Genomic DNA, 9,022 nt, shown 5'->3' with positions numbered 1-9,022 from the left:
CACTCTGATTCGTCCTCTCACCTGATCAGAAAACGATCGTTAGTTGAGTTCCAGCAACAACAACATATCCAACAGCAAGCATCGTTCTTCTTAAGGTTTGTGCCATATTGGTGTTTTGTAGAAAACGCTATTGTCAAAACGCGCGATAATGCCACCACTACGGGTGGTTTAAGCCCTTGGTATTTTGCTTTACGAGAATGGTGAATGAAATGAATTAAAGAATCTGAATCTCTCTCTATTTGCTAATCTGGTTTCTATTTATTTTCTTTTCTTTGGACCATTTGATAAACGATTGGGTACGTATCAGCAAGACGGTGCGGAAGGAGAAAGCAAAACCCATGGAACCCTAACTATGGTTAGACTTGACAGTTTACACTAAAGAGAAATTGCTTAAAGTACTTAGCAGAATTGAAGACAAAAAAAAAAAGGCTAGCAAGGCTTCACATTAGGTGACTCATACCGTATAGTTCTATCTATACGATAGAACTACTTTGTTTTTGGTAACTCATACCGGTTGTGAAACTCACGTTTGTAATGATGCATAGAGCTTACAAACGTGTTCTTCAAGGAAAATAGCAAAAAAAAAATAGTCATTTTGACCAATCATATTCTATTACCAACCATCATTTCTAAAAATATCCAAAATGACAATTTCTAAGAATAGTCGGGCGACAGTTTAGAACCTAACATCCGACGGTTTATGCAACCATCAAGACTTGACACGTGTCCTCGAAATCCGTCAACCGACTTATCTATTCCGTTATTATAAAATTCATTGAGTATTCAGTCAGATCCATCTTCAATTTCGTCGGTTAATAGGGTTAAACCGTTGGTGACTCATGAAGAAATGTAAGTGGCGATGGTTTAGGTGACTATTTTGAGAATGTTTTTGAAAGAGATGGCAAAATTTGAAATTGGAATGGTCGAATAACTATTTAAATCATTATCAAAAAAAAAAAATAAAAAAAAAATTGTAAGGCCCATTTTGATCAATTCTTTCCATTTCTTTTCTTTCTTACTATATCTTATTCTTATAACGTTGTTTTTTATGGATAAGGGTAAAATGCACATGACAACAAAATGATAAAGGTGTGAAGGAATTTATCAAATGCTCTTATATTTGAATTTTGAACAACAGAGATTAATTTAAGAGGAAAATTTGACGAGAATGGCATAAAGTAAATAAACCACTTTTGTTGATTTTTTATCTCCTCTACGCACAAGACACATGTTAATTCTCGTATAATTTTAAAACGTCCATAACTTTTTTATACAACAACTTTTGTTAAAAAAATATTCACCACCACAACAAAAGTCCATGTTGTTAGCTTATTTATAAGACGTCCATAACATGTGTTTATCTTTAATACGAGTATTATATTGTTGTATAATAAAAATTAGTGGGTTTTCATATATTGTGTTATTGGTTGTTCATTTTATTTTTTAATTGAGTTTTTCTACGTTTTGTTATAGATTTTGGTCATTATATTTTTTCAAAGCTTAGGATCCTCCCACACCACCTATAATCCTCACACACCATTTTTTTCCTATATGGCTCGTATAGGACCATACGGTCGTATTTCACCTGAATAGTGTCAGTTTGTGTTTGATGTTGTCGGCCATCGTTTATAGTGCCTCGTATAGCGTTATACGGGTCGTATAGGCCTATACGGCCGTATAGACATTTTTTTGATATATTATCTTACTTGCACCATATTTTTTAGCAATTTTAAACGTTCACCTTTTCGACCATTTCATGTGTTGTTTCACTTATATAAAATTATGTTTTATATTGAAGTTAAACAACTTTCGGTAGAATCTTAATAAACATCAAACAAATCTTTCACGTTTTAAGCTTTAATCATGATATTACATTCAGTCAAATTACTTTCAGCTTAATCTTATCAACCATTATAAAAATCTTTCATGTTTTAAGCTTAGAGAACTGAAAATCTGTCTATACGGGTCGCATAGCACTATATGGCTCGCATAGTTGTTTCCCGGCAGCGATTAACATTGGTCAAAAGGCAGTCTGAATTTTTCTGCAAATGTTTTCTATACGGTCGTATAGCCCTATACGACCGTATAGGTTTTATGGTTTATCAATATGGGCTATTTAATGCCTATACGGTCGTATAGGCTGCAAAAAGTAGTTGTCTTTTTTGTTCCCTTGTCAGTCATTTTTACCCGATACAGCCGTATAAACCTACTAGTAAGAGAGCCCGCGCGTTGCGGCGGGTAACAAGAGAAGGTTTGCTTGGCAGCGGTTTAGTTCGTATGGTACCAACATTTACTATACCAAATTTTAGATTTTTCTTGCAGATTGTGTTTTGACACTATGAAACCAGATTTTTCTAATACAAAACCAATACATGTTCTTTTTCAAAATTATGCACTTGGCATTTTTCTTTTTTTGTTGTATATAATAATTCATTCGATTAGGAAACATGACAAAAAGGTTATAAAGTACATCATTCTTTAGCTTGGATATAACACATTTTCCCAAAATAAGTCAAATGTATGATTTGTGTGCACTCCTTCTCTTTCGAGGTAACTAAGATGTACAACTCTTTATATAGCTTGAAGCCGCTAGCCCGCTACCAATAAGTTTGGAAACAAAGTTAATAATTGCCGGGCGAACAAAATCAAGTTTTAAATCAATGTTTGCAATAGCCCTGCAAATATTAAATAATTTAAATTCATCAAGATTTTCAATAATTCTTCAAATAATTGTTTTTACCGTAATTAAAAGAAAATCTTTTACCTGAAGTAGGTTTGGTTAGTACTCACTTTTTGTACAACAAGGTCTCCCATAATATCGATCCTCGTCACCTTTTTTTCTACATTGGTATGCCATCTCTCGTGAATCCATGCGTTCTCATATCGATGTTTTCTATCTCGAGAATCTGACACAAGGTCACCTTACTTGTCATTCCTGATAGGATATTTTAGACATTCACATATACCCAGTTAAGCAAAATGTGTCGACAAAATATTGGAGTTTTGCTGAAAAAAGAAGAGTTTAAAAAAAATACTAAATCTTGAAAACAAAGTAAGAACCGATATCTAACTATATGGCTGCGAATTTTCTTTGCTGCCCTTCGGGTTGGCTTCAAGGAACTTTCCACAGGCTTCCATCCAGTCGGGCGAACCTCATAGGGGCTCTCTTGTACAAATTGCAATGCCTACTAACAAACAGAGATTAAGCGGAAAAATCATGTTTAGTTAACCGAACCGAATCAAACGCGTGCCAACAGCCAATTAACCATAACAAACTTAATCATACGATTAAGCGGAAAAATCTGTGTAAGGTAGAACAAACTCCATCCAAGTTGATGAAGAATGCACTGTTGGCGTTGCCAAGACCGAATACACCACAGTTAAGTTTTTCAAGCCAAACTCCTTTCTCATCTCCCTGCACAAGTAGCAACAAAGTCTAAATTAATCCTTAGACCTTACCTTCATAATTATACAACGCAAACAACATTTATAATTTACCTCGCTAAACCAGTTATAAAATCTTGTAGCATATCAGTCGGTTAACCATCTCCAGTTCTCCATATCTACACAACAAACAGTAGGGGTGTTCAAGGTCCGATTTGACCGGTTTTTGGGTCAAACCGTAACCAAACCGTTAGTAATGGTTTCTCATTATTGAAAACCGAAACCGAACCATTGAAATTTAAAACCAAACCGAACCGTTACTGGCGTTTTGGTTTCACGTTTTAGACTACGTAAAAGATATAAAAGCTAACATAGTACTTCTCAAAAAAAAAAAAAAAAAAACACCAGTTAACATAAAAAAGAAAGTTTAAAACAGTCCATGTAAGTTAACAGTTAGCATGAACATAAAATGCTCAACTTGATAAAAAAACATAATGCATAAAGCAATTCAAGCATCCTAGAAAGCCATTTCAATGGTCACTAACTTTAAAATAGATTCCTATAGTTAACAATAGAGGGTTGGGAACTTTAAAGCCACTTAGCTAGTTTAGTTAAGATAATTAGCCTCCATTCAATTGTATTTAAGTTAAGTTTGATACAGAATACATAATTGATATCTAATATGAATTATTTTTAAAAAATTTAAATCAAACAATCAAGTCCGGTTTTATACAGACGGTTTTTGGTGTAAACTGTAAACCAAACCGTTCACTACGGTTTGAAAATTTTGAAACCGACCGACCATAAGCTAAGATAAAAACCCAATCGTGAAACCAAACCGATGACCGGTTTGAACGGTTTCATGGTTTTAAACCAAACCGTGATCACCCCTACAACAAGCATCATACAAAATTCAGTTATTTGTAATCAACACCCTGCTACAAATACCTTTTTAAAATGGTCAGTTTTGACCCGAACCAAATCAATATATTTTTAAAATAATACATTGTGACCAAAACCAGCTCGCTACCTAAATGAACCATTTTCTTCGGAAACCAAATTACCCTTTTCAAATGACTTGAAAAAAAGTGATACCATTATAACATTGCCAGTTTAACCGGAACCAAACCATAACCTTACACTCCAAACTCTCATGTACTCATGCAAGTTTTAAACAAGTTTTGGTTGAAGATGACGAAAATAATTAATCCCTTCAGTAATAAATTTTGAAATTTAGGTAATTTGAACTAATTTTTATCTAAATTTTCAAAGATCAATAATAGTGAAACACGAAACTTCAACCAATATAGATGGATGGAAATTGTATGTAGGAAAATTATTCGAAATCATTAAATGGATTAGAGAGCTTATACGGTGGTATTACAAGGAAATTGTGTTTGAATCGGTAATTAGAGAAACGGTAAACTAAGAGTTACCTTGATTAAAGTTAATCCTAAAATGATCATGTCTAGTTACAGAAATATGTATAAAGTATTGGGAATGCATTGGTGCGTGATCTTAGGAACATGGTAGGAGTTAATATTCTTTTTTAAGGATTGAAAGTAAAACAAGGTTACTTACAGAGAGTGGAATCAAGAAGATAAAGAGTAACAACCGCTCAACAAGGAAGAAAACAACCACTTCGACCAATTTTCATATATTTCTTGTCAAACATTAAGCTCAAATAGGCAACCATCAAAATTTTCTCATGGAAACGACTCTCTACATGTTAAATCTGATTACTAAAGCATACAAACAACAAAGGTTTAACAACAGCCCACCAAGCAGCAATGGTAACCAAGGAAAACTCAACAAAGCAAAAGTCAACTCAGGCTAAAATAAATTTTGATCCTAGAAAAGTCAAACCTGACAAATAAAAAGTCAAACTCAACAATAAGTTCCTTCATGACCAGACAGCCGAATTATCATCATACTTTTAAATACACCCAAAATAATGTTGGAATCATTTAACTTCGTTTGAGCAAGTTGACCATTTTGCCCATGGCTTACCATCTCATCAAAACATCTTTTAAGCCTTGTGAATCGATTCTGATTTATTTTATTTTTTTCTAAAACAACTATTTTCAACCCACTATATTTTGGCTAAAACCCATTGCGACACGAAGTAACCTAAACTTTAAATTAACTTCGTAACTTTTTATTTTTAATAAGTAAGTTAATATAGGTGACAACCATATTAACAGTATAGTATTTTGGCCAGTCTCATGATTTTACTTTCCTGGTCTTTGTTGTTTCATTGCTTTCATAACTTTCGTTGACTTGAGAGTTGAAATGCACTTGAACCAAAAGATCCATCTTTGCATCAGTGACTTTGATTAGTGTATGTCCCTAATGTTTAATAGAACATATAATATGAAAAATTGGAAATTAAGTAATGAAAGGGCAAACTAATTAACATAACCATACAACTATATATATATATATATATATATATATATATATGTTTATGCAAACAATCTATGGTAACCCAACAAATTTTAAAAACAAACCTGTTCTTGAAGGAGTGAAACTGTGAAACTTCAGCATCGTTACTTCCAAATTCTAATCCTTCTCGTTAACTAATGGAAATCTGATCCAGGTAAGTTCGTCTTTAAGTTCGCTAATAGTCTAATAGCAAAATCAGCGTGTTCTTGAACAGACACAACAAGAATAAATAAAATAACATGAAAAATATATATTAAAATCTAATGTGTAACAAAGCATTACTGGAAGCCCTATGAAATCCGATACCTTGGCAGTGAGTTTGGAAGCATCGGATTTTTGGATGACATTTAGTTGAAGCAATTGGACACCAGAAACTTCAATTCATCGACTCAGCAACCCTGCAAAAATTGAAAACAATGAAGAACAAACTTATAACACCAAACAATCAATTAGGTTAAAAACAATTGATTCAATCGTTTAACACCACAAAAGCTTACAATTAGGTCAAAACGTTTGCCTGATCTCGAGCGTATGTTCACCTCCGCTTCAGTCACCGCCTCACCGGTGTCTCTGTCATTTGTCACCTCTGCTTCACACAATTTCATTGAACCTAAAAAATAAGATCTGGTTTTGTTAGAGAGAGACAGATGAATATAATAGCCATTCGTTATGAAATCAATGGAAACCGAAGCTTAAATCAATTGAATACGTGTTCGTGGCCTAATCAAGTGCCAATGGGATTGTAACTGATGATGATTTATAAATCAATTGAATATAAAGGCGTCTTTTAGCGGGTATGGGTACTGATGGGTTTGAATCTGGTTATAGCATCACTCTTCTCCTGCCTCTTCAAATCTTAATCTGAGATTAATGTGCATAGATTCAATAGATGAAGCTATAGTTCAGTATTGATGACTTTTATGGGCATATTGTGATATAAATTTCGATTTAGGTGTTTGTAGTGTGTCATATATATATGAGAGAATTACATGTCTTCCTTCTAATATGTTTGATGAAATGCTTCAACCAAAACTCACTTCAACAAATCGATCTTATTGTCATCAAGTTATTTTAAATGTATACAAATCTCAACTCGGAAAACATCTTGATTAGTTCATATATTTAACAAAATGATGTTGATAGGTTTAATTAGTTGATAATGTTGGTCGATTCACAACTTGTGGTTTTTATCCACCCATTTTTTTTATATATGATTATGAACACATTATTTTGTTTATTTATTTATTACATATGTTTATTTCTTTTTGAAGAAATTATGAATACCTAAACAAATTTAAAAGAACTCATTCACATTTCAAACCATCTTAGTGTAAACATATTGAGAAAGCATAGTAGGGTTCACTTATTACCCCGTGTAATAGGTTTGATTCTTATTTTCTCATTTCTTTTGATTGTAGGGCTCAATATCTGAGTTGATTAATCATGAAGAGCCTGAAATTGTTATGGTATTTTTTAAATGTGACAATAAACTTGGAGCACCAATAAAAACTCTTGTATCAGCAACCATGTTAGAGGATGCGATAAACGGTGCAGTCCCAACCCTTCCACTAGCTTTGGAGAAGCCTGTTTCCCTTAAGGTTGTTTTTCGCTTCTGCTAAATCAGATGAGCTTAAAGTATCTGGTTTTGATTCAGGAGATGGCATAACAACTGCTATATGAGCTTAAAGTATCTGTAATCAGATGTCTTATGCATTGTACAACTCTTTATAGAAATAGAAAACCCATAAAATATTATGCAAGATTAATTCATTAAATTTATAAATGATGTGTTTGTGTATACGAATATTCTAAACATAGGTGCTTCAAGTGGTTGACTCCATGTTATATGGAACTGGATAGTAATAGTATGGTTTGTTAAGTATATGCTTTTGATATATTTAAATCATCAACACAATTTTGTAACGAGAACCCAACTTTTGTTATTTTTATTCTGTTAGGATAACAGATAAGGAAGCACATGCTCGAATATTTTGCCAACCTCAATCAACATAAATCAGTGACTCCAAATCACACGATGTTTCAAACGATGATCCTGGATAAGCTTCAAAAGTGAGTATCATTGGTTATTTAGTTTAATATAATATTTGGACATGATGACTTACGCTAATTATGCTGTGGATTAATTGTAATAGAATATATATATATATATATATATGGAGTTTAAGCTATAAGCAAGTTTGAGGAGGTAGCTTTAGATAAATTGTGACAGGAAAGATATATTTGGACTTAATGATCTATGCTAAGGATTGTATTTATCTCTGAAAGAGTTTGAGGTTAGTACATGAACCTACTGTTATAGCAACAAACATCTCTTTTTAGTAGATTGTAATGGACCAACTTATATTAAAACTGCTTTTGACGTCATTAGTTATGGTGCGAGTAGTCAAAGGGACTTTAGTTAATTAGATTTGCTTCAGATTTCGATACGTTTCTACATAACATATGCATAATCGGTTCGATTAATTTAATTATTTTACACATCAAAGCCGTAACAGAGCCATAGTTTTTGGTTATTCGGTTATTGCTTAACCGAACTGTCGTTAATTGGGGTTGTTTATAGTTTTACGGGTCAAGTAACCAAACTGATGCAAGTTCATACAACAACCCATTTACAGCACATTTTTAGTAGCCTCGCACTCATTTAGTTTTGGAGGTTTTGTCTTTAGATGGGTTGGAGGGTTAGAACCAAGTTGAGATCAAACCGGACCCGGCCCGTTTACTTAACTGGTTTAGCAATGTCAGCCCATTTATGACCCGAACCGTTTAGCATCAATGCTAACCTGTTTATTTGTATCTTATGAGTCCTGAGTATTCAATTAAAAGACAATTTACTTTTTGCTACACATAGTGCCAAAACACAATGCGAGAACATTGGGTGTTCGGGTTTGTGTAGGGGCCGCCATTTTAAAATCACCATGGAATGTGGCTGGTTCATTACTCTTCTTCCTTATTTGCTATTTTCTTTATTTGACCGGACCGACCAATTTAAGATACTTTTTAACCAATTGAGTTCCACGTCTTTGATCTTTTGGTTTTTCGGGGTGGGATTTTTTGAGAGCGGGTATTTTTTGATAACTCTGGTCTCTGAAGGGTGTTCAAGAGTGGAAACAAAAAAGCAAAGATCACTCCTAAATTACAACGGGTGGGCTAGCATGAATAAAGAACGCATGTG

General features: G+C 33.5%; 1 long non-coding RNA gene across 1 annotated transcript; it reads right to left on the bottom strand.

Annotated features, from left to right (window-relative positions):
- Positions 1-3,266: 3,266 nt before the first annotated feature.
- LOC143602833 (uncharacterized) lies at positions 3,267-5,019 on the bottom strand. The gene is made up of 3 exons (XR_013147925.1): positions 4,966-5,019; positions 3,499-3,563; positions 3,267-3,415 (listed from the first exon to the last, which is right to left on the bottom strand). It is a non-coding gene; the product is annotated as an uncharacterized LOC143602833 (long non-coding RNA).
- Positions 5,020-9,022: the final 4,003 nt, after the last annotated feature.

The sequence above is a fragment of the Bidens hawaiensis genome, unplaced genomic scaffold (genome assembly GCF_021521415.1).
Source record: "Bidens hawaiensis isolate Kalapana, Puna unplaced genomic scaffold, B.hawaiensis_p1.1 tig00059907_1, whole genome shotgun sequence".
Lineage (NCBI taxonomy): Eukaryota > Viridiplantae > Streptophyta > Magnoliopsida > Asterales > Asteraceae > Bidens > Bidens hawaiensis.
The sequence above is the reverse complement of the archived record's forward strand: the minus strand, read 5'-3'. Positions and strand labels throughout refer to the sequence as shown.